At 46.3% G+C, this 26,660-nt stretch overlaps 1 protein-coding gene and 1 long non-coding RNA gene across 2 annotated transcripts in view; one reads left to right on the forward strand and one right to left on the reverse strand.

Annotated features, from left to right (window-relative positions):
- The window catches only part of LOC143815479 (arylsulfatase H-like), a 99,834-nt gene extending 77,159 nt beyond the window's left edge, over window positions 1-22,675 (reverse strand). The window contains exon 1 of the mRNA XM_077294706.1: window positions 22,589-22,675. The gene's annotated coding sequence lies outside the window, so the exon portion shown is untranslated. The remainder of the gene's footprint in view (window positions 1-22,588) is intronic.
- Window positions 22,676-22,812: 137 nt separating this feature from the next.
- LOC143815480 (uncharacterized) lies at window positions 22,813-26,132 on the forward strand. Its single transcript, XR_013223761.1, has 3 exons — window positions 22,813-23,039; window positions 24,129-24,540; window positions 24,652-26,132. It is a non-coding gene; the product is annotated as an uncharacterized LOC143815480 (long non-coding RNA).
- The last annotated feature ends 528 nt before the right edge of the window (window positions 26,133-26,660 follow it).

Consider the following 26,660-nt stretch of genomic DNA (forward strand, 5'->3'; position numbering starts at 1 on the left):
CTGCAGAGACTGAAGCAACACCCTAGGAGTAGGCATACAAGCGCTTTTTATCAGTCATTACTTATGCAGATACCATTCTACTGTTTAAAGAGAAGCTTTAGGGGCCACAATGTTGTGTATAGGAAAGTTTGGAGGCTATCATAATGTCCATAGAGGGTCTGTTAAGACCCTCATACTACTCTCTTGACTCCTTGGGAAAGACATTTGGACGAAACGTACGTTGGCGTCACAGGAGCCACTGTTTACTGACCATTGGTAATTATTTATTCTCTTTATCCCTTTCCCTTATGCTTTTTATGCACTTTATTTTTGGACAATTTTGTTTTATTTTTTTTTGTCCTTTAAATCTCTTTTTGCACTTTATAAAGATTTTTTGGAAGAGATTTTTTTATATTGAACCATGATTTTTGGTCAGTTTTCCTAATACTGTTTTTCTCTGTATTATGGTATTTTGATGTTGTCTTTTTCTGTTTCCTGCTTACCGTATATCATGTTTTTAATATTGTCATTCAATAAAATCATATATATTTTTATTCTATGATTCTTTTGGTTTATTCACATCCTTGAGTAGGTTCATATTGTTGTTTTAGTGAATATCTGAAACTTATGTTGTTTCATTATAGAGAGTTTATCTCACATAGGTTGTTGATTTCCTAAAATATCCAATACTCTTTTTAGGTATATTTTTATTTATTTTTCTTTACGGGAATGTGTTACATTTTTTAAAATGACAAATAACATACAAGTGACAAATACCATCACACCATAACCAGATCACAGAGTACCACCACCACATAGTGACCGAATAATGCCACATACAAGGTAATAAACAGCGCCTGTTGTGAAATTGGATTTTGGGCTCCCCCGGTGGCCACTGGTGGAATTGAACTGGTGTGCATCATCCTCTCTGTTCACCTGTTTCCATCAGGATGTGGGAGTCGCTATTTAGCCTTGCTCCTCTGTTACTTCCATGCCGGTCAACATTGTAATCAGAAGCCTTTCTGTGCATGTTCCTGCTGCTAGACAACTCCCAGCTAAGTTGGACTTTAGTCCTTGTTTGTTTTTGCATTTTGTTCCAGTTCACAGCTGTAGTTTCGTTTCTGTGTCTGGAAAGCTCTTGTGATCGGAAATTGCCACTCTGATGTTATGAGTTAATACTAGAGTCTTAAAGGAATTTCAGGATGGTGTGTTGATAGGGTTTTCAGCTGACCATGAAAGTGCCCTTTCTGTCTTCCTGCTATCTAGTAAGCGGACCTCAATTTTGCTAAACCTATTTTCATACTACGTTTGTCATTTCATCTAAAATCACCGCCAATATTTGTGGGGGCCTCTGTCTGCCTTTCGGGGAAATTTCTCTAGAGGTGAGCCAGGACTATATTTTCCTCTGCCAGGATTAGTTAGTCCTCCGGCCGGCGCTGGGCGTCTAGGGATAAAACGCAGGCTACGCTACCCGGCTACTGTTTGTTGTGCGGCAGGTTTAGTTCATGGTCAGTTTAGTTTCCATCCTTCCAAGAGCTAGTTCTTATGTTTGCTGGGCTATGTTCTCTTGCCATTGAGAACCATAACAAGCGCCACACCATGACTAGATTACATATGACAATACTAATATTACCATAAGTGCCATTATACACAGGAGTGCTCTACATACAGTGCATTGCGAAAGTATTCGGCTCCCTGGAACTTTTCAACCTTTTCCAATATATCATGCTTCAAACATAAAGATACCAAATGTACATTTTTGGTGAAGAATCAACAACAAGTGGAACACAATTGTGAAGTTGAACGAAATTTATTGATTATTTTAAATTTTTGTGGAAATTCAAAAACTGAAAAGTGGGGTGTGCAATATTATTCGGCCCCTTTACTTTCAGTGCAGCAAACTCACTCCAGAAGTTCATTGTGGATCTCTAAATGATCCAATGTTGCCCTAAATGCATAATGATGATAAATATAATCCACCTGTGTGTAATCAAGTTTCAGTATAAATGCACCTGCTCTGTGATAGTCTCAGGGTTCTGTTTAAAGCACAGAGAGCTTGCTCATGAAGACCAAGGAATACAACAGGCACGTCCGTGATACTGTTGTGGAGAAATTTAAAGATGGATTTGAATACAAAATGATTTCCAAAAGTTTAAACATCCCAAGTTGCACTGTGAAAGCGATCATATTGAAATGGAAGGAGAGTATCATACCACTGCAAATATACCAAGACCCGGCCATCCCTCTAAACTTTCATCTCAAACAAGGAGAAGACTCATTAGAGATGCAGCCAAGAGGCCCTTGATCACTGTGGATGAACTGCAGAGATCTACAGCTGAGGTGGGACAGTCTGTACATAGGACAACAATCAGTCGTACACTTCACAAATCTGGCCTTTATGGAAGAGTGGCAAGAAGAAAGCCATTTCTCATAGATATCCATAAAAAGTGTTGTTTAAAGTTTGCAACAAGCCACCTGGGAGACACACCAAACATGTGGAAGAAGGTGCTCTGGTCAGATTAAACCAAAATCGAACTTTTTGGCAACAATGCCAAACGATATGTTTGGCGTAAAGTCAACACAGCTCATCACCCTGAACACACCATCCCCACGGTCAAACAAGGTGGTGGCAGCATCATGGTTTGGGCAGGCTTTTCTTCAGCAGGGACAGGGAAGATGGTTAAAATTGATGGGAAGATGGATGGAGCCAAATACAGGACCATTCTTGAAGAAAACCTGTTGAAGTCTGCAAAAGACCTGAGACTGGGATGTAGTTTTGTCTTCCAACAAGACAATGATCCCAAACATAAAGCAAAATCTACAATGGAATGGTTCACAAATAAACGTATCCAGGTGTTAGAATGGCCAAGTCAAAGTCCAGACCTCAAGCCAATAGAGAATCTGTGGAAACAGCTGAAAACTGCTGTTCACAAACGATCTCCATCAAACCTCACTGAGCTCGAGCTGTTTGCCAAGGAAGAATGGACAAGAATTTCAGTCTCTCGATGTACAAAACTGATAGATATATACCCCATTGACTTGCAGCTGTAATCACAGCAAAAGGTGGCGCAACAAAGTATTAAATTAAAGGGGCCGAATAATATTGCACGCCCCACTTTTCAGTTTTTGAATTTCCACAAAAATTTAAAATAACCAATAAATTGTGTTCAACTTGTTGATTCTTCACCAAAAATTTACATTTGGTATCTATATGTTTGAAGCATGATATGTGGGAAAAGGTTGAAAAGTTCCAGAGGGCCGAATACTTTAGCAAGGCACTGTATATACACTGCTCAAAAAAATAAAGGGAACACTAAAATCCCACATCCTAGATATCACTGAATGAAATATTCTAGTTGTAAATCTTTATTCATTACATAGTGAAATGTGTTGAGAACAATAAAACCTAAAAATGATCAATGTAAATCACAACTAATATCCCACGTAGGTATGGTGTTGGAATGATGCTCAAAATCAAAGTGAAAAATGAAGTTACAGGCTGATCCAACTTCAGTTTGAAATGCCTCAAGACAAGGAAATGATGCTCAGTAGTGTGTGGCCTCCATGTGCCTGTATGATCTCCCTACAAAGCTTGGGCATGCTCCTGATGAGGCGGCAGATGGTCTCCTGAGGGATCTCCTCCCAGACCTGAAATAAAGCATCAGTCAACTCCTGGACAGTCTGTGGTGCAATGTGACGCTGGTGGATGGAGGGAGACATGATGTCCCAGATGTGTTCAATTGGATTCAGGTCTGGGGAACAGGCCGGCCAGTCCATAGCTTCAATGCCTTCATCTTGCAGGAACTGCTGACACACTCCAGCCACATGAGGTCTGGCATTGTCCTGCATTAGGAGGAACCCAGGGCCAACCGCACCAGCATATGGTCTAACAAGGGGTCTGAGGATCTCATCTCGGTACCTAATGGCAGTCAGGCTACCTCTGGCGAGCACATAAAGGGCTGTGCGGCCCTCCAAAGAAATGCCACCCCACACCATTACTGACCCACGGCCAAACCCGTCATGCCGAAGGATGTTGCAGGCAGCAGATTGCTCCCCATGGCATCTCTAGACTCTGTCACATGTGCTCAGTGTGAACCTGCTTTCATCTGTGAAGAGCACAGGGTGCCAGTGGCGAATGTGCCAATCCTGGTGTTCTGTGGCAAATGCCAAGCGTCCTGCACGGTGTTGGGCTGTGAGCACAACCCCCATCTATGGACATCGGGCACTCAGACCATCCTAATGGAGTCGGTTTCTAACCTTTTGTGCAGACACATGCACATTTGTGGCCTGCTGGAGGTCATTTTGCAGGGTTCTGGCAGTGCTCCTCCTGTTCTTCCTTGCACAAAGACTGAGGTAGCGATCCTGCTGCTGGGTTGTTGCCCTCCTATGGCCCCCTCAACGTCACCTGGTGTACTGGCGTGTCTCCTGGTAGCGCTTCCAGCCTCTGGACACTACGCTGACAGACACCGCAAACCTTCTTGCCACAGCTCGCATTGATCTGCCATCCTGGATGAGCTGCACTACCTGAGCCACTTGTGTGGGTTGTAGAGTCCGTCTCATGCTACCACGAGTGTGAAAGCACAACCAACATTCAAAAGTAACCAAACCATCAGCCAGAAAGCATTGGTACTCATATGTGGTCTGTGGTCCCCACCTGCAGAACCACTCCTTTACTGAGTGTGTCTTGATAATTGCCAATAATTTCCATCTGTTTTCTATTCCATTTGCACAACAGCATGTGAAATTGATTGTCAAACAGTGTTGCTTCCTCAGTGGACAGTTTGATTTCACAGAAGTTTGATTTACTTGGAGTTATATTCTGTATATTGTTTAAGTGTTCCCTTAATTTTTTTGAGCAGTGTATATTTGTATATATACAGCTCTGGCAAAAATTGAGACCATTGCAAAATGTTCAGTTTGTCTGATTTTTCTCTTTATAGGTATATTTTTGAGTAAACTGTAAATTGTTCATTTATTCTATAAACTTCTGACCACATGTCTCCAAATTTCTAAGCAATACATTTTTTTCTGAACAGGAGAAATGGTCAATAGTGTTGAGCATTCCGATACCGCAAGTATCGGGTATCGGCCGATATTTGCGGTATCGGAATTCCGATACCGAGTTCCGATATTTACCGCATATCGGATACCGGAATCGGAAGTTCCCAGAATTCAAACTGCACGAATTCAGCCTGCACGAATTCAGCCAATGAGGACTGATTAGAAGTGTGGGCACATCCTGTTCTGCATGGTGGGCATGTAACTACTGGCAAGGCTGTGATTGGCTGCTGAAATGATGTCATGATGCACTATAAAAATCGCTGCCACCATTTTGGGCTCACTCAGCTGTGAATTCAGTTAGTGACAGGGCGCTGTGTTCTGATTGAGGGCCAGTTGAGATAGCGATTTGCTTCATTGTGCTTTACCGAGGCTAATTTAGCAACCGCTGTGTGAGAACCTTGCTTTTGCCTTGCAGTGCAGTTTTCACAGCTGTCTGCAAGGTCTCTGTGTGTGTGTGTGTGTGTGTGTGTGTGTGTGTGTGTGTGTGTGTGTGTGTGTGAGTGCAGCTCACTCTGTAGTCTGTGTGCAGCCACAGCCGGTTGTATTCAGCTCAGGGTGCTTCACTGCCTCATACTGTTCTATCCATTGTCCTTTTTTGCCTTCTGCACTGTTTTTTCAAATATTTCCTATTAGTGGCTTTCCACCCGTATCCAGCTAAATTGTGGAAAAACACTACATAGGATAACATAGAGGAGCTTTTTTGGGCCTTGCAGCGCCGTTTACGGCTGTCTGCACGGTCTCCGTGTGAGTGCAGCTCGCTCTGTAGTCAGTTCTGCCCCCCAAAAAATAAAGATCACCAAACACACCACGTTACAGTTGTGTAGGCCACATTAGCTCATATTAAAGTCTAGTCCACACTTTAGAAAATTAGTGTTTCTTATACCTGTTAGGAGCTGTTCAGGAATAAGCACACTAAGCCCTTAGTACTTTTCTGCTTATCTTTATCAGTCAACCAAGATGAAGAGGGCAGGGAGTAAGGCACGTGGGCGTGGGCGCGGAGCAGGGAGAGGACGTGGGGATTCTGTGCCTGCTGCAGGCACCGGTGACTCATCATCACCCAGTTTCAGCAGGGAACAGTCCTTCATGTGCAGCTTTGTAGGAGAGCGCCGTACACCGCTGCTGCGTGAAGACCAAATTGAAGCCGTTGTCGGATGGATGGCAGCGAACGCATCGACTTCAATTAGCGCCACATCCTCTCAGGCACAGAGCACTGGAGAGCACCCATCTGTCTCTTCACCACCTGTCAAATTGCCCAGGCAGTCAGAGAGCCCAGGACAGGAGCCATCTCTATTTCTGTTCTCTGAATCTCTTGGCTTTTAAACAGGGGGCCAGCCAAGCAGCATTGGAGAAATGGAAGAAGAGGCAGTGTGCAGTGATGCCCAACAGCTTTGTCTCTCTGACTCTGAAGAGGCGGGTGGGCCAGTGCCTCCGATGTTGTGAAATTGGATTCTGGGCTCCCCCGGTGGCCACTTGTGGAATTGTACTTGTGTGCATCATCCCCTCTGTTCACCTGCTCCTATCAGGATGTGGGAGTCGCTATATAACCTTGCTCCTCTGTCAGTTTCATGCCGGTCAACAATGTAATCAGAAGCCTTTCTGTGCATGTTCCTGCTACTAGACAACTCCCAGCTAAGTTGGACTTTTGTCCTTGTGTGTTTTTGCATTTTGTTCCTGTTCACAGCTGCTGTTTCGTTACTGTGTCTGGAAAGCTCTTGTGAGCGGAAATTGCCACTCTGGTGTTATGAGTTAATGCTAGAGTCTTAAAGTAATTTCTGGATGGTGTTTTGATAGGGTTTTCTGCTGACCATGAAAGTGCCCTTTCTGTCTTCTTTCTATCTAGTAAGCGGACCTCGATTTTTGCTAAACCTATTTTCATACTACGTTTGTCATTTCATCTAAAATCACCGCCAATATATGTGGGGGCCTCTGTCTGCCTTTTGGGAAAATTTCTCTAGAGGTGAGCCAGGACTGTCTTTTCCTCTGCTAGGATTAGGTAGTTCTCCGGCTGGCGCTGGGCATCTAGGGATAAAAAAACGTAGGCATGCTACCCGGCCACTTCTAGTTGTGCGGCAGGTTTAGTTCATGGTCAGTATAGTTTCCATCTTCCAAGAGCTAGTTCTCATATATGCTGGGCTATGTTCTCTCGCCATTGAGAATCATGACAGTTTGACCGGCCCAAAAAAAAAGGGGTTAAATTACTGGCTGAGAAAGGAGAGAAAAAAGAAGTCTGCTACAATTTTTTTTTTTTTTTTTTTCCCTCTAGTTCTGAGTGTGCTCTTAATTGAATCACTTGCTAGTCTGCCTATACTGCAGCCTTCCTCTCTTTCTCTCCTTCTTATCCTTGAATGGCTCTGTGTTCACCTGTTTCAAATGGATCTTCAGAGTGTAGCTACAGGTTTGAATAATCTCGCCACAAAGGTACAAAATTTGCAAGATTTCGTTGTTCATGCACCTATGTCTGAGCCTAGAATTCCTTTGCCTGAATTCTTCTCGGGGAATAGATCTCACTTTCAAAATTTTAAAAATAATTGCAAATTGTTTTTGTCCCTGAAGTCTCGCTCTGCCGGAGACCCTGCACAGCAGGTCAGGATTGTAATTTCCTTGCTCCGGGGCGACCCTCAAGACTGGGCTTTTGCATTGGCACCAGGGGATCCTGCGTTGCTCAATGTGGATGCATTTTTTCTGGCCTTGGGGTTGCTTTATGAGGAACCTCATTTAGAGCTTCAGGCGGAAAAGGCCTTGATGTCCTTGTCTCAGGGGCAAGATGAAGCTGAAATATACTGCCAAAAATTCCGCAAATGGTCTGTGCTTACTCAGTGGAATGAGTGCGCCCTGGCGGCGATTTTCAGAGAAGGTCTCTCTGATGCCATTAAGGATGTTATGGTGGGGTTCCCTGTGCCTGCGAGTCTGAATGAGTCCATGACGATGGCTATTCAGATCGATAGGCGTCTGCGGGAGCGCAAACCTGTGCACCATTTGGCGGTGTCTACTGAGAAAACGCCAGAAAATATGCAATGTGATAGAATTCTGTCCAGAAGCGAGCGGCAGAATTTTAGACGAAAAAATGGGTTGTGCTTCTATTGTGGTGATTCAACTCATGTTATATCAGCATGCTTTAAGCGTACTAAGAAGCCTGACAAGTCTGTTTCAATTAGCACTTTACAGTCTAAGTTTATTCTATCTGTGACCCTGATTTGTTCTTTGTCATCTATTACCGCGGACGCCTATGTCGACTCTGGCGCTGCTTTGAGTCTTATGGATTGGTCCTTTGCCAAACGCTGTGGGTATGATTTGGAGCCATTGGAGGCTCCGATACCTCTGAAAGGGATTGACTCCACCCCATTGGCTAGTAATAAACCACAATACTGGACACAAGTGACTATGCGTGTTAATCCGGATCACCAGGAGGTTATTCGCTTTCTGGTGCTGTATAATCTACATGATGTTTTGGTGCTGGGATTGCCATGGCTGCAATCTCATAACCCAGTCCTCGACTGGAGAGCTATGTCTGTGTTAAGCTGGGGATGTAAAGGAACTCATGGGGACGTACCTTTGGTTTCCATTTCATCATCTATTCCCTCTGAGATTCCTGAATTCTTGTCTGACTTTCGTGACGTTTTTGAAGAACCCAAGGTTGGTTCACTACCTCCGCACCGGGAGTGCGATTGTGCCATAGACTTGATCCCGGGTAGTAAATACCCTAAGGGTCGTTTATTTAATCTGTCTGTGCCTGAACACGCGGCTATGCGAGAATATATAAAGGAGTCCTTGGAAAAGGGACATATTCGTCCTTCGTCATCTCCCTTAGGAGCCGGTTTTTTCTTTGTGTCTAAGAAAGACGGCTCTTTGAGGCCGTGTATTGATTATCGACTTTTGAATAAAATCACGGTTAAATATCAATATCCGTTACCACTGCTTACTGATTTGTTTGCTCGTATAAAGGGGGCCAAGTGGTTCTCTAAGATTGATCTCCGTGGGGCGTATAATTTGGTGCGAATCAAGCAGGGGGATGAGTGGAAAACCGCATTTAATACGCCCGAGGGCCATTTTGAGTATTTGGTGATGCCTTTTGGTCTTTCAAATGCCCCTTCAGTCTTCCAGTCCTTTATGCATGACATTTTCCGCGATTATTTGGACAAATTTATGATTGTGTATCTGGATGATATTCTGATTTTTTCGGATGACTGGGACTCTCATGTCCAGCAGGTCAGGAGGGTTTTTCAGGTTTTGCGGTCTAATTCCTTGTGTGTGAAGGGTTCTAAGTGTGTTTTTGGGGTTCAAAAGATTTCCTTCTTGGGATACATTTTTTCCCCCTCTTCCATCGAGATGGATCCTGTCAAGGTTCAGGCTATTGGTGATTGGACGCAACCCTCTTCTCTTAAGAGTCTTCAGAAATTTTTGGGCTTTGCTAACTTTTATCGTCGATTTATTGCTGGTTTTTCTGATGTTGTAAAACCATTGACTGATTTGACTAAGAAGGGTGCTGATGTTGCTGATTGGTCCCCTGATGCTGTGGAGGCCTTTCGGGAGCTCAAGCGCCGCTTTTCTTCCGCCCCAGTGTTGCGTCAGCCTGATGTTGCTCTTCCTTTTCAGGTTGAGGTCGACGCTTCTGAAATCGGAGCTGGGGCGGTGTTGTCGCAGAGAAGTTCCGACTGCTCCGTGATGAGACCTTGTGCTTTTTTTTCCCGTAAATTTTCGCCCGCCGAGCGGAATTATGATATTGGGAATCGGGAGCTTTTGGCCATGAAGTGGGCTTTTGAGGAGTGGCGTCACTGGCTTGAGGGGGCCAGACATCAGGTGGTGGTATTGACTGACCACAAAAATTTAATTTACCTTGAGTCTGCCAGGCGCCTGAATCCTAGACAGGCACGCTGGTCGTTGTTTTTCTCTCGGTTTAATTTTGTGGTGTCTTACCTACCGGGTTCTAAGAATGTTAAGGCGGATGCCCTTTCTAGGAGTTTTGAGCCTGACTCCCCTGGTAATTCTGAGCCCACAGGTATCCTTAAAGATGGAGTGATATTGTCTGCCGTTTCTCCAGACCTGCGGCGGGCCTTGCAGGAGTTTCAGGCGGATAGACCTGATCGTTGCCCACCTGGTAGACTGTTTGTTCCTGATGATTGGACCAGTAGAGTCATCTCTGAGGTTCATTCTTCTGCGTTGGCAGGTCATCCTGGAATCTTTGGTACCAGGGATTTGGTGGCAAGGTCCTTCTGGTGGCCTTCCCTGTCACGAGATGTGCGAGGCTTTGTGCAGTCTTGTGACGTTTGTGCTCGGGCCAAGCCTTGTTGTTCTCGGGCTAGTGGATTGTTGTTACCCTTGCCTATCCTGAAGAGGCCTTGGACGCACATCTCGATGGATTTTATTTCGGATCTGCCTGTTTCTCATAAGATGTCTGTCATCTGGGTGGTGTGTGACCGTTTCTCTAAGATGGTCCATCTGGTTCCCTTGCCTAAGTTGCCTTCTTCTTCCGAGTTGGTTCCTCTGTTTTTTCAAAATGTTGTTCGTTTGCATGGTATTCCGGAGAATATCGTTTCTGACAGAGGGACCCAATTCGTGTCTAGATTTTGGCGGGCATTCTGTGCTAGGATGGGCATAGATTTGTCTTTTTCGTCTGCTTTCCATCCTCAGACTAATGGCCAGACCGAGCGGACTAATCAGACTTTGGAGACATATTTGAGGTGTTTTGTGTCTGCGGATCAGGATGATTGGGTTGCTTTTTTGCCTTTGGCGGAGTTCGCCCTCAATAATCGGGCCAGCTCTGCCACCTTGGTGTCCCCGTTTTTCTGTAATTCGGGGTTTCATCCTCGATTTTCCTCCGGTCAAGTGGAATCTTCGGATTGTCCTGGAGTGGATGCTGTGGTGGAGAGGTTGCATCAGATTTGGGGGCAGGTGGTGGACAATTTGAAGTTGTCCCAGGAGAAGACTCAGCTTTTTGCCAACCGCCGTCGTCGTGTTGGTCCTCGGCTTTGTGTTGGGGACTTGGTGTGGTTGTCTTCTCGTTTTGTCCCTATGAGGGTTTCTTCTCCTAAGTTTAAGCCTCGGTTCATCGGCCCGTACAAGATATTGGAGATTCTTAACCCTGTGTCCTTCCGTTTGGACCTCCCTGCATCCTTTTCGATTCATAATGTTTTTCATCGGTCATTGTTGCGCAGGTATGAGGTACCGGCTGTGCCTTCCGTTGAGCCTCCTGCTCCGGTGTTGGTTGAGGGTGAGTTGGAGTACGTTGTGGAAAAGATCTTGGACTCTCGTGTTTCCAGACGGAAACTCCAGTATCTGGTCAAATGGAAGGGATACGGTCAGGAGGATAATTCTTGGGTCACTGCCTCTGATGTTCATGCCTCCGATCTTGTCCGTGCCTTTCATAGGGCTCATCCTGATCGCCCTGGTGGTTCTGGTGAGGGTTCGGTGCCCCCTCCTTGAGGGGGGGGTACTGTTGTGAAATTGGATTCTGGGCTCCCCCGGTGGCCACTTGTGGAATTGTACTTGTGTGCATCATCCCCTCTGTTCACCTGCTCCTATCAGGATGTGGGAGTCGCTATATAACCTTGCTCCTCTGTCAGTTTCATGCCGGTCAACAATGTAATCAGAAGCCTTTCTGTGCATGTTCCTGCTACTAGACAACTCCCAGCTAAGTTGGACTTTTGTCCTTGTGTGTTTTTGCATTTTGTTCCTGTTCACAGCTGCTGTTTCGTTACTGTGTCTGGAAAGCTCTTGTAAGCGGAAATTGCCACTCTGGTGTTATGAGTTAATGCTAGAGTCTTAAAGTAATTTCTGGATGGTGTTTTGATAGGGTTTTCTGCTGACCATGAAAGTGCCCTTTCTGTCTTCTTTCTATCTAGTAAGCGGACCTCGATTTTTGCTAAACCTATTTTCATACTACGTTTGTCATTTCATCTAAAATCACCGCCAATATATGTGGGGGCCTCTGTCTGCCTTTTGGGAAAATTTCTCTAGAGGTGAGCCAGGACTGTCTTTTCCTCTGCTAGGATTAGGTAGTTCTCCGGCTGGCGCTGGGCATCTAGGGATAAAAAAACGTAGGCATGCTACCCGGCCACTTCTAGTTGTGCGGCAGGTTTAGTTCATGGTCAGTATAGTTTCCATCTTCCAAGAGCTAGTTCTCATATATGCTGGGCTATGTTCTCTCGCCATTGAGAATCATGACACTCCGGTCACCATACCGCAGTACACATCTGATGATGACACTCAGGTGCCACTTTCTGGTGCATGCTGTGCTGCCGAGACTACCCAGGAGGAGCAGTTGGTGGCAGAGAGTAGTGTAGATGATGAGGTCCTTGACCCATCGTGGCGTGAGGAACAGGAAGGTGGTGGGAGCAGCTCTGAGGAAGAGATTCCCCAAACGGGCCAAAGAGGGAGAGGGAGGGGGAAGACTGCAGCGCCTCCACTTCGGCACCCATTAGGAGCATGCCTCTTCCAAAAGCCAAAAAGGGCGCTCCCAAGACTTGCAGTGCCTGGTCCTTTTTTTGACACAGTTGCAGATGACATTTGCTTTGTCAAATGCAAGGTGTGTCATCAGAAAGTCAAAAGAGGGAGAAATGTCAGCAACCTCAATACCTCAAATATGTGGAAACATGTGCGGACCAGGCACGCGGTGGAGTTACAAAAACACACTGAAGACCTAGGCCAACCAACAGCGGCAGCTACCACCCACTTCAGCTCGTGTTGCCTCTTCCTCCAGCTCACACACTGCTGGTTCGGCTTCCTCACAGGATCGCCATGGAAGAACCTCTGGCACTGTTGTCCAGAGACCCACTGTAATTCCACCCACAGCACCACGTTCCCAGTCATCCTCATACTCCCAGCCCAGTCTACAGCCATCGGTAGTACAGGCATGGGAGAAAAGGCGGCCATTCTCGGCAAACCACCCCCGAGCACAGGCTCTGAATGCTGGCAATGCAAAACTACTGTCCCTTGAAATGCTCTCATTCAGGCTGGTGGAGACTGACAGCTTCCGTGACTTGATGGCATTGGCAGTCCCACAGTACAATGTGCCCAGCCGCTTTTATTTCAGCAGGCAAGCTGTCCCTGCCCTGCACAAGCATGTGGAGGGACACATAAAACACGCGCTACTGAACGCCGTCAGTAGCAAGGTCCACCTCACCACCGATGCGTAGACCAGTCATCATGGACAGGGGCAATACCTTTCCCTCACTGCCCATTGGGTTAATGTTGTTGAGCTGGGTACAGATCGTGCGAGTGGCACAGGACGTGTCCTGCCCACTCCAAGGATTGCAGGAATCCAGTCTGTACGCATTGACTCCTCCTCATACACAAGTTCCTCAGAATCATCGCTGCAGGAGCCATCACAGTCCACCTCCACATGGACCCGTGAACGTTTACCTGTTACGACCGACATGAGCACAGCCGTGGCCAAACGTCAACAGGCCATCTTGAAATTAATTTCTTTGGGGAATTGAAGCCACACAGCGCAGGAGCTCTGGAATGCCATCAAGCAGGAGAGCGATGTGTGGTTTTTGCCAGCGAATCTCCAGCCAGGCATGGTAGTGTGTGACAATGGCCGAAATCTGGTGGCAGCTCTGGCCCTAGGCAACCTCACTCACATCCCATGTCTGGAACATGTGCTCAACTTGGTCGTGCAGAGTTTTTTGAGGGACTATCCGGATCTTGATGCACTGCTGCACAAGGTCCGCCTAGAGTGTGCTCACTTGCGGCGTTCCAGCACGGCAAGATCGCGCATTGCAGCTCTGCAGCGCCGATTCCGCCTTCCGGAACATCGCATCATATGTGACCTACCAACCCGGTGGAATTCCACATTATGAAAAATAATTAGAACCACTGCGCTTACCCAAGAGCAACACAACGAGCAGAAAAAAACTTGACTTACTTGGTAAAGAATCAGTTATTGAATATAAGAGCCACTTGTTCCCTTAGAAGCGGATTAGAACCTGATTGTGGTATATTACTGAAAGGAATATCATAAAGTCAATGAAATAGATGTGAATAAAATAGTGCAAATAGATAATAGAGGATTTTGTATGCACACTTACTTATTATATGAAGCTGTTATGTGCTATACTGTGAGGTATTCCTATGTGGATACTGGTATTAATCCTTCCACAGGTTTAGGAAATATTTCTATGGAGAAATAGTGTATTACGGATTATAGAACATAAACATACCACCTCAACCTAATATTAATATCGATTCAAACTACTCACTGTTTCTGTAGAGAACTGGCGGCTGCACCTGTAGTGCTTGCTTGCCGCAGTGTGGTGAACCGGTACTAATAAGGAGAGGGATAAAGTAATGATGTGGGCGATATATCATGATGTAAACGATCTGTCCTAGAACTTGAAAGAACTGGCGATATTAAAGGAATTAAATTGTCCGTTCACTCACCATATATTTGCTGGGGTCAGCGCTTATAAGTGTAGTTTGTAGCGCCGTCCGGCAATTGGTGGTGCAGGGTGATGCCAGGGGTTTCCTGCAGAAGCGCGTTCTAGCAAGAGCGCAGGAGCGCGGGAGAACACCAGCGCCTCGCGTGCCCCGGCCGGAAGCAACGCTGAGGACGCGGCGGTGAATTGGGGGCGGAGCTGTTGTGACGTCACACAGAGTAAGGACGGGAGCGTGGTGGAGACAAGCTGCAGCAAATATATGGTGAGTGAACGGACAATTTAATTCCTTTAATATCGCCAGTTCTTTTAAGTTCTAGGACAGATCGTTTACATCACGATATATCGCCCACATCATTACTTTATCCCTCTCCTTATTAGTACCGGTTCACCACACTGCGGCAAGCAAGCACTACAGGTGCAGCCACCAGTTCTCTACAGAAACAGGGAGTAGTTTGAATCGATATTAATATTAGGTTGAGGTGGTATGTTTATGTTCTATAATCCGTAATACACTATTTCTCCATAGAAATATTTCCTAAACCTGTGGAAGGATTTATACCAGTATCCACATAGGAATACCTCACAGTATAGCACATAACAGCTTCATATAATAAGTAAGTGTGCATACAAAATCCTCTATTATCTATTTGCACTATTTTATTCACATCTATTTCATTGACTTTATGATATTCCTTTCAGTAATATACCACAATCAGGTTCTAATCCGCTTCTAAGGGAACAAGTGGCTCTTATATTCAATAACTGATTCTTTACCAAGTAAGTCAAGTTTTTTCTGCTCGTTGTGTTGCTCTTGGGTAAGCGCAGTGGTTCTAATTATTTTTCATTACTTGGTTGTTCTTTTCAACAGGGTTGGCACAGAACCTGTTGCAACTACTTGCAGCTCCCACAGCACTCTACTCTACCCTTTCAGGTGACTAGGCGCCAGTGTACATACTTTATATTAACGGAATTCCACGTTACATATGTTGGAGCGGTTGTGTGAGCAGCAGCAAGCAGTAATGGAGTACCAGCTGCATCAGGCGCTAATAAGTCGCACTCCGCGCCGTTCAGACTTCACAACCACAGAGTGGGCCACTATGAAGGACGTCTGCCAGGTTTTGCGTCCCTTCGATTATTCCACGCGGATGGCGAGTGCAGATGATGCACTAGTCAGCATGACTGTCCCCCTTATCTGCCTGCTTCAACAAACACTGCAAGCGCTAAGGGATGATGTTGTGGAAGAGGTGGAGGATGAGGAGTCACCATTTCCATCACCTTCTGGACAGTCAGCGCCACGTGGTTCCTCACAAAGGCATAGGCAGGGGACACTTTGTGAGGAGGATGAGGAGGAGTCAATGGAGGAGGAAGACATCCGTCCAGAGGAGGGAGTTACACAATTGTCCAGTAGTCAGTGTGTACAGTGAGGGTGGGGTGATGAAGAGCGGGCAGAGATCACGCCTCAAGCAGGGGACAGCGTTTCTTGGCCAGTTGGCAGTCTGCAGCACATGGTTGATTACATGCTGCAGTGCCTGAGAAATGACCGCCGCATCGCCCACATTCTCAACATGCCTGATTATTGGGTGTACACCCTCCTCGATCCTCGCTACCGGGACAACGTACAAAGCCTCATCACACCGTTGAACCGGGAGCGTAAAATGCGGGAGTACCAAGACACACTGGTGAATTCCATCATCTTCTCCAGCCCAACTTAGAGCAGTGCTGCTAGTGCTCTGCAAAGCAGCTCAGTGCGTCGAGGCAGTGGAGGAGGCTCTGCACAAAGAGGGAGCAGAAGCAGTGCCTCTGCCCAAGGCAAGACCAGTATGGGCCAACTGTGGCACAGTTTTCTGTGCCCCCCACAAAAGTCTACACCATCACAGACGGCTCCAGTCAGCAGGAGGCAACGGTTCCGTCAGATGGTGACAGACTACATGTCTTGCCCTCTTACTGTACTCACAGACAGCTCTTCCCCTTTCAAGTTTTGGGTCTCTAAGCTGGATACATGGCCAGAGCTAAGCCAGTATGCATTGGAGGTGCTGGCCTGCCCTGCAGCTAGTGTATTATCGGAACGCGTCTTTAGTGCTGCAGGTGGTGTACTAACAGACCGTCGCATGCGACTATCCTCCGATAACGTTGACCGGCTTACTTTTCTGAAAATGAACCAGGCCTGGATCTCGCAGGAATTTGCCACTTCTCTTCCTGATTAAATAATTGGGTGACTGTCTACAGTATCCAGGTCTCCTGTTGTGTTCATCTTTCTACCACCTGAACTGTAATTCCTGGGCTCCAACACCGCCATTTGAGGCTCAGAAGTGCCGTCTGCACAGTCAAAACATACGACCCAGTGTTATTGGGTTTCAGTAACGTCAGCTGATCCCCAGCTGTGTAGCCGGCAATGTGTCCTGCGACCGCCAAGCTGACACAACAACTCAAATTTAAGGGAACCTGTCCCCCCCCCAGGCGTTTGTTACTGAAAGAGCCACCTTGTGCAGCAGTAATGCTGCACAAGGAAAAGGTAGCTCTTTTAGTTTAGCTCCTTGCACATGCATAACTTAACACATAAAATGTGTCCCCTCATACCGTGAAACCGTCCCGGAGGTGGGACTTTCCTTTGTAATGGGACGCAGCACAGCCGTCATTCTTACCCCCTTGGTGCCATGTGCCGCCTCCTCAGCGTTGTTTGATTCTGTCATGGAGCCTGCGCTGTTATGTTATCCCTTGGCCATGCACACTTAGCGCTGCCCGTCTTCTGACATCATTTGGTGTCAGGCTGGCTGCGCCTGTTCGGTCGCGCTGCCCGAGATCCCGCCTCGCAGTGTCTTCTGATTTTTATCACACTGCGGGCCTGGGATCCATGGGCATGCGCAGTGCATATCTTCACCTCTGGCTCTCACTCATCTCCCTCTGCCTTCTTCAGACTGTGCGCCATCAGCTGATCCCTAATAGCATGCCACGGCCATGCCGCCGCACAGTCTGAAGAAGCCGGAGGGAGGGGAGTGAGAGGCGAGGATATGCACTGCGCATGCCCATGGATCCCAGGCCCGCAGTGGGATTACATTAGACGACACTGCGAGGCGGGATCTCGGGCAGCGCGGCCGCACAGGTGCAGCCAGCCTTACACCAAATGATGTCAGAAGACGGGCAGCATTAAGTGCGCCTGGCCAAGGGATAACATAGCAGCGCAGGCTCCGGGACAGAATCAAACAACGCTGAGGAGGCGGCGCACAGGGGGTAGGAATGACGGCTGTGCTGCGTCACATTACAAAGGAAAGTACCACCTACGGGACGGTTTAATGGTGTGTTTGGGACACATTTCATAAGTGTGTAGTTCAGCGTTTGCAAGGAGCATAATTAAAATAGCCACCTTTTACTTTTGCAGCATTAGTGCTGTACAGGATGGCTCTTTCAGCAACAAACGCCTGGGGGGGGGGTTAAAGGTTCCCTTTCAACTTGCTCCAGTGCAGGCTTCGGCCTACACTCTGCTCCTCCTGCTGTCCCTGGGCTCTAACACCGCCAGTTGGTGCCCGGAAGTGCTAGCTGCACAGAGGAAAAACACCCGTCAATGTGTCAGTGGGGTTCAGCAACGCCAGCTGTTCCCCTGCTGTGTAGCTGGCAACGTGTCCTGCAAACGCCACGCAGACACAAAGCTGCCGCCAGTGCAGGCTTCGGCCTACACTCTGCTCCTCTGCTCCTCCTGCTGTCCCTGGGCTCTAACACCACCAGTTGGTGCCCGGAAGTGCTGGCTGCACAGAGAAAAACACCCGCCAGCAAACGCCACGCAGACACAACAACTGAAATTGAAGGGAACCTGTCCCCCCCAGGCGTTTGTATGTATAACAGCCACCTTGTACAGCAGTAATGCTGCATTTGTACAAGGTGGCTCATTAAGTTATTCTCCTTGCACATGTCGAAATCAACACGTATAAAATGTGTCCCCTGATACCATTAAACCATCCCTGAGGTGTGACTTTCCTTTGTAATGACACGCAGCAACCCCCTTGGTAGCGCTGCCCGTCTTCTGACATCATTGGTTGGCAGGCTGGCTGCGCCTGTGCGGCCGCCCTGCCCGACACAACACCCCTCGGTGTCTTATTTATTTTGACTGCGAGGGTGTGATTGATGAGCATGAGCAGTGCATATCTTCGCCTGTCACTCATCTCCTTCCGCCTTCTTCAGACTGTGCGGCTTCATGGCCGTGGCATGCGATAAGGGATCAGCTGACGCCGCACAGTCTGAAGCAGGTGTAAGGACATGAGTGAGAGGCGAACATATGTACCGCGCAAGGCCATGAATCCCAGCCCCGCAGTGTGAATAAATGAAAAGACACTGTGGGGCTGGGATTCATGGGCATCGCGAACCGCACCAGCTGACATCAAATGGTGTCAGAAGACGGGCAGCGCTAACAGCGCATGGCCAAGGGATAACACAACAGCGCAGACTCCTGTACAGCAAAAAACGACAATCAGGAGGCTGCGCCCAGCACCAAGGTGGTATTTTTGACAGCTGTGCTGCGTCTCATTAAAAAGGAAAGTCCCGCCTCCAAGACAGTTTGACTGTATAAGGGGCTAAATTTTATACGTGTTTCATTCAGCATGTGCAAGGAACAAAATTAAAAGAGCAACCTTTTACTTGTGCAGCATTACTGCTGCACAAGGTGGCTCTTCTAGTTTGTAACACCTGAGGGGGGGTTAAAGGTTACCTTTAAAATTGGTTCAATTAGGCTTCGGCCTTACACTAGGCTCCTCCTGCTGTCCCTGGGCTCTAACACCGCCAGTTGGTGCTCAGAAGTGCTGGCTGCACAGAGAAAACACTCGCCACTGTGTCAGTGGGGTTCAGCAACGCCAGCTGTTCCCCTGCTGTGTAGCCGGCATTGTGTCCTGCAAACGCCACGCAGACACAACAGACCTCCAAATGCTCCCCCTGCTGACCCTTTGCTCCAACACCGCTAGTTGGGGCTCTAGGAAGACAAGCTTGAATAGGTCCCCATCCTGGTTCCAGTACCGTCAGCTGGTCCTCGGTAGTTCCATTGGCTCTTGGACCTTCGGCTACCCATCCGGGTTCCAGTACCGTCAGCTGGTTCTCGGCAGTGTCTTTTGCTCTTGTACCTTCTGCTCCCCATCCTGGTTCCAGTACCGTCAGCTGGTTCTGGGCAGAGCCTTTGGCTTAGGTGCCTCCTTCTGGGTATCCGAGTTCCACCAACGTCAGGTGGTCCTTGGTAGTGCTTTCAGGCACGGGTACCTCCTGCTTAGTAACCGGGTTCCAGTAACGTCAGCTGGTCCTCGGTAGTTCCATTGGCTCTTGGACCTTCGGGTAGCCATCCGAGTTCCAGTTCCATCAGCTGGTTCTCGGCATTTTCTCAGCCTTCTTGTACCTTCTGCTACATTTCCAAGTTCAAGACCCTAAAGACGACGACCCGGAAGACCACCCCTAAGATGATGACGACACCAGAGACGACAACCACTGAGATGACGACCCTGGAGACGATGACCCTGAAGACCACCCCGATGACGGCGACGACCCCGGAGACGACGACCCTGGAGACGACGACATGCAAGACCAAGAAGCAGAAGAACAAGAGGCTGCAGAACAAAGAGCAGAAGGACATTAAGCATAACACTAAACATCAGAGCAAAAGATATTATCTAAATTATAAGCAGAAGAAGACTAAGCAGTGTATGGGGGTGAGTCCGTTCCTCCTCGTGGTGCCCCTAGATAAAGCCTGCTGCTGCAGGCCAAACTGAACACGGACAAATCCTGTTGTAACTCTTTTGTGACAGGCAGAACGGAAGGTGTAATCTTCAAACTTTTATGGATAACACCTACCGGAATGCCTGTCACAAATAAAAATATGATGAAGAAGTAGAATATGAAGAAGAATAATAGTTGAATAAAAAGAATATGAAGAATGTAACAAAAAAAAAAATTGGTAGAAGATGAATAAGGTGAAGAAGAAGTTGATGTCAAAGATGCTGCTACTGAGGATGATGAAGGAAGTGTCGGAGAAGTAAAAAAGAAGGTGAAGGGCATGGAAGTAGTGAAACATCAATATCTGACAAAATAAAAAAAAAAAAACTTAACAGAGTCAATATCTTTGTAACTCCGAACGTCTTAAAAAATATTTTTTTTTAAATTCCTGCTATTCTGTTTGATTGGGCTAAACCTCTATGCCTTTAATGTCTCCTCCACCTCCCCCAATACATCCTACATTATTCTTAGTTGTTTTCCTTCATGTAGAATGAACCTACAAGGAAAGAAACGGTTTATTTTAATTCCGATATTTTGGTCCCATTGACTTACATTGGTATCGGTATCGGCGAGATCCGATATTTTGCCGATATCAGCCGATCCAATCTGATACCGATACTTTCCGATATCGGAAGGTATCGCTCAACACTAATGGTCAATATAAAAAAACAGTGCTTTCAGACCTCAAATAGTGCAAAGAAAACAAGTTCATAATAATTTAGAAACAACAATACTAATGTTTTAACTCAGGAAGAGTTCAGAAATCAATATTTTGTGGAACAACCATGATTTTTAATCACAGCTTTCCTGCATCTTGATATGCTTTCCACCAGTCTTTCACACTGCTTCTGGCGCAAAAATTTAAGCAGTTCTTCTTTGTTTGATGGCTTGTGACTATCCATCATCCTCTTAATTACATTCCAGAGGTTTTCAATGGGGTTTAGGTCTGGAGATTGGGCCGCCCATGACAGGGTTTTGATGTGGTGGTCTCTTAATTTTTGCCAGAGCTGTATATTACATACATAGATAGAGGAAATTCATCTGCCGTGTACTGTAAAATCACAGCAGGAGCCGACAGGATAGAAGAGATGGATTACATACAGTAACTACAAATAGAATAGGAAGATATACAGATGTTTGTGACAAATACAATGAATCTTTATTTAATAATCTTTATTTTTATATAGCGCTAACATATTCCGCAGCGCTTTACAGTTTGCACACATTATCATCACTGTCCCCGATGGGGCTCACAATCTAAATTCCCTATCAGTATGTCTTTGGACAATTTGTACAATTAGTACAGTGCGTGTGCAGCTTACTGTACATGTATTTAACTAATATAAGATTATTTTTCAGAAAAAAATGGCGTGGGCTCCCACTCAATTTTCGTAACCAGCAGAGGGAAAGCAGACGGCTGGGGCTGATGTTTACAGCCTGGGAAGGGGGTAATACCCATTGCGCTTCCAAATGTATAATTAGCCTTTACTAGTTTATTAAAATGGGGAACCCCTACAAAAAAAGATGTAGGGTCCAGCTATAACTAATAATCAGCAAAGGCTATGCAGACATCTGCGGGCTGATATTAATAGCCTAGGAAGGGGCCATGGATACTGCCTCCCAGGCTAGAAACATCAGTTCTCAGCTGATAAGGGGATTTCACATGTGAAAAAAAAATCCAGTGTGTATATACACTGGCACATTAGAATGCATAGCAGAACTCAATTTGCAGTTTTTCCCATATGTGCAGTTTGAACTGTAGTGTGTCTGTAAGGCCTCGTGCAGATGACGGTATTATCGGGCTGAGTGCAATCTGAAAAGACATCGGATCGCACTCAGACCAATGTTATTCTATGGGGCCGTGCACATATCAGATTATTAACTAAAACAGAGGTGGTCTGAGGAAAGGGAAAAATTATTTTATCGCGTTTTGCCATGCAAGTCAATGAATCCATGGAAAACATCGAATTGCACTTGGATGACATCTGAGTGCAGTACGGACTGACAGAATGGAGAATTTTTTTTCTTGTCATCCGTGAAAATCAGATCATATACCAGAGTGTGATTAGCATATCGGCCGATCAGAGAAGATACGCTGGTGTGACCCTCGCCTCAGGCCGATGTAACCAGCATTTAACCACTTCCTGAGGATTCCAAGTAGAGTTTGCACCAAAGCAGCTTCAATAAATAGCAAAATATTTCAGGAACTGAAAAAATGTGAATCCCTAAGGCAGTGCAGATTTCTCATTTACACTTAGGTTTTGGAATATGTGACAAAGACAACATGTGAATGTACTATTCATCGCAGGAGAACATTATCTCATATATTGTATTGCATTTTCACTCTCTACATTACAAGGAAAAAACCCAAATGAAATAATGAGAAAAACCCTATAAGATCACATAAGTAAGTGTGCATCTGTTTTACTCACCTTAGTCTGCAGTGTATGGAGTTGTTCGGGTACAGGAAACTTCCGGATCGCCTGCTGCTTCCTGGATTTCACGGGCCTGCACTTTCATTGGTCTGAACAGCAGGAGCAGCTGACTAAACTGATGTCTTTAATTTCTTTCATTGAGCCCCAGGCATCAGTAAACAGGTGGCCACACTTTATTTATTCTGGTTTCAAGCTTAAGGTACCGTCACACTCAGCAACTTTGCAAAGAGAACGACAACAATCCGTGACGTTGCAGCGTCCTGGATAGCGATCTCGTTGTATTTGACACGCAGCAGCGATCTGGATCCCGCTGTGCCATCGCTGGTCGGAGCTAGAAGTCCAGAACTTTATTTCGTCGCCAGGTCGGCGTGTATCGTCATGTTTGACATCAAAAGCAACGACGCCAGCAACGAGCATAGGGGGCGTCGCAGCGTCTCCTTCTAGCCAGGTAGGCGTGTTACATTACAAAAGGAGATGCCCTCAGCTGCGACGACCTGAGAGGGAACTTGCAGCAGGAACAATGGTTGTTAGCTGGGCGGAAATGAGTGGCTGTGACGCCGTCTCCCTGTGAACGCTGATAGGCCACAGCGGGATCATCTGTAGCTGCGTTCCAGAATATAAACCGCGACTCTACTCAGTCTCAGTCTTTCCTTTGCGATCACTTGTGCGTCCTGTCCGGAACGCCCTCCGCCACCTACGTGCCTCACGGGAGCATCCTGTCTGGAACTCTGCATCGTCCTCTATCTCTTTCAGCTTATCAACGTTTAGTAATATCTTTGTGCTGTTTGTTTCATCTGCCATGCAGCAATGCTAATTAATGTGTATTGTAGAGTGATGTATACTACATCTCTGCAGAGATCTGTTTGAGCTTGCAAGTTTGTAAACATTTGTAAACAAATGCATTTTTGCGCTGGCTGGCAGCCATTTTGAGCTTTCTCTTTATGGAAAGGTAAACAAATACGCTTTTGCGCTGGCTGGCAGCCATTTTGAGCTTTCACTTTATGGAAAGTTAAACAAATACGCTTTTGCGCTGGCTGGCTGGCAGCCATTTTGAGCTTTCACTTTATGGAAAGTTAAACAAATACGCTTTTGCGCTGGCTGGCTGGCAGCCATTTTGAGTGTTCGCTTTATGGAAAGGTAAACAAATACGCTTTTGCGCTGGCTGGCAGCCATTTTGAGTGTTTGCTTTATGGAAAGGTAAACAAATACGCTTTTGCGCTGGCTGGCTGGCAGCCATTTTGAGTGTTCGCTTTATGGAAAGGTAAACAAATATGCTTTTGCGCTGGCTGGCAGCCATTTTGAGTGTTCGCTTTATGGAAAGGTAAACAAATACGCTTTTGCGCTGGCTGGCAGCCATTTTGAGTGTTCGCTTTCTGGAAAGGTAAACAAATACGCTTTTGCGCTGGCTGGCTGGCAGCCATTTTGAGTGTTCGCTTTATGGAAAGGTAAACAAATACGCTTTTGCGCTGGCTGGCTGGCAGCCATTTTGAGCGTTCGCTTTCTTGCTTGCTTTAACTTTACTATTTCTGTCTTTCAGATGTCTGCCAATGACCAGGAGTTTGTTCGGAAGCTCATCGACATGTACCGCTCCCTGCCCTGCTTGTGGAAGATCAAGTCTGCGGATTACAGCAACCGCTACTAGAAGAAAGCTGCGTACGAGAAACTGGTGGCCCTCTACAAGCAGCATCATCCCACTGAGACGGTGGATGAAAACATTGTGCGAAAGAAGATCCAGGCTCTCTGCACAGTCTACAAAAAAAGAACTCAACAAGGTGGAAAAGTCCGTGAAGTCTGGGGCCGGAACTGACGACGTATATGTGCCCAAGTTGTGGTACTATGACCTGCTGGCATTCACTCGGGACCAGGAAATCCCTCACCCGTCCAAGACCGTGACAAGCCTTTGTGCGCCATCTGCTGAAGAGATCCTGCCCGAGTCTCCGGACGAGCATGTAAGTACCCCCTAGCTTCCCTGCTTGTAGCATGCCCTATGTCTTGTATGTTTATGATACAGCACAGTTTCCAATAATAATAATTCCCGTTTTTCATGTTTAATCCACCAGATAATAACAGTTGCCACTTCCTGTTCAGATAAGTATAGTCCAAACAGTCTTTCCCTACCTTTAAATGCTGTCTTATTTCAAAAGTAGAAAATAAAATTAAATTTTGTGTCTTCCGCAGATTCGTACAGTATAGCCGGCAAAAGTAGTTCAGCTCTGTAACCCCTGTGGTTTGCTACCTAGATGACTGTTCCTCATAGCTTCCCACGGGCGGGCATAGAAGTGTTAGGGAGGTGGGGGCTCTCTAGGGCTGATGTGTTTGTATGTTATTGACTGTTTCTTTTTTTTTTTTGGTTCCTGTACTCGCAGGTGCCTCATGGACATCTCCAAACACCGGAAGGCAACGATGATGAGACCCCTCAGTCCTCCATAAGCCCGTGTGTCGAGGAGCAGACACGTCCACAGCGCCCATCTCGCAAAAGAAAGGCGACTGCGGGCACACCTCTGGATCTCCTGGCACTGGCCAGTAACATAATGAGCCAGCATGCCACAACCCAGCTCACCGGATTCCCATCCTTCGTTGCGGAACGCTTAAATAGATTGGACATTACCCAGCGAATGCACGCGGAGAGAGTGACGTTCGAGGTTTTGAACACGGCAGCCGCAGGCAAACTGACTGAGACAACAATGTTGACCAGCAGCGACTGTCAGCCCAGTGGCCAGTTTTCTTGGGGACACCAGCAAGAGCCCATGCACAGCACTCCTATCCGCAGACCGGCCCCACATCATTTCCAGTTCCGGCCAACACCTACACCCCCTTCTTTTGGTGACTTTTCACAAGCACCTTCTACGCCCACACACCAGTACAGCGAGATGGACACCTACTATCAACATCTGTAGTGTTATTGGACTGAAAACAATAGAGACTTCTTTTTCCTAAGCAGTTCATGCGTTAAAAACAAAGATGTTCCAGCTTCTTGATAAAATTTCGTTTTTAATCCAACATATTAAAATCAAAAACGACACACTCCTGGGACAATGCCATAACACATGTGAAGAGAGCTACGCGTTTCGACCTGACGGTCTTTGTCACAGCTGTTAAAAACTAAATTTTATCAAGAAGCTGGAACAACTTTTCTTTGTTTTTGGGATTCCACTACGTCGTGTCAGAACGAAGTTTCATGCCTCTTACATCTATCGGTGAGCTGGCTTTTTTCTTTTTTTGTTTGAAGTTCATGCGTTAACACTGCCTTTTTTTTTTTTTTTGGCTTTCATTTACCGGTAGTTTTGTGGGCCACAATTTTCTATGAATTTTGGTCCCTATACACACGACCGGCAACTCGCTGTGGTTAACCACGAATATGCGTCCCTTCTTCTGCTGATGTCAGCTCCTCCCGTATGTACGGCCGTGGTTAACCACAGCGAGTTGCCGGCCGTGTGTATACGGACCAAAATTCATAGAAAATCAGTAAATAAACAATTTGTTGCATGTATCGTTACTGTTTGTGTTGAGTGACCAGTTAACTGCTCTATCTTAACATTTGGTTTGCATGGCCTCGAATTTCTCGTTACTGTCACTTGTTACTGGTTTAATATGTCAATAAACTTTATTAGCTTCACATGGTCTCTTTTCTTTAGATTTATTGTTTACATATTCACATAATGTAGAAGTGAATATATTATATATATCAGGAAAGCGCTAGGGCATAGGATGCTGTGGACTCCCAGGATTCGTATGTTTGCTACAGAACTAGAGTATGTGCATAGATAGATACATTTATGTAGACATTGAGACAGAAAAAGGGTGCATGGGTGATCAACAAAATGGTACACGAGAGCACATCAACCAAAAAAAAATTGTTCCATAATACATGGAACAAGGAAATGGCAACAGTTGCGCTACTGCTGGAGATGCTGCCATGGGACAGCCCCTGGCCCATTGAAAAAGTCACAGTACTTCTCCCTGCAAATCGTCGCATCATCAGAGTTCCTTCCGGATCCAAGACTTTCCAAGCCTGAAACCCTGTTCTCGTCGAGACGCCATTCGCCCTGGGTTACATCTCCATTTGCAG

The sequence above is a fragment of the Ranitomeya variabilis genome, chromosome 3, assembly GCF_051348905.1.
Source record: "Ranitomeya variabilis isolate aRanVar5 chromosome 3, aRanVar5.hap1, whole genome shotgun sequence".
Classification (NCBI taxonomy): Eukaryota; Metazoa; Chordata; class Amphibia; order Anura; family Dendrobatidae; genus Ranitomeya; species Ranitomeya variabilis.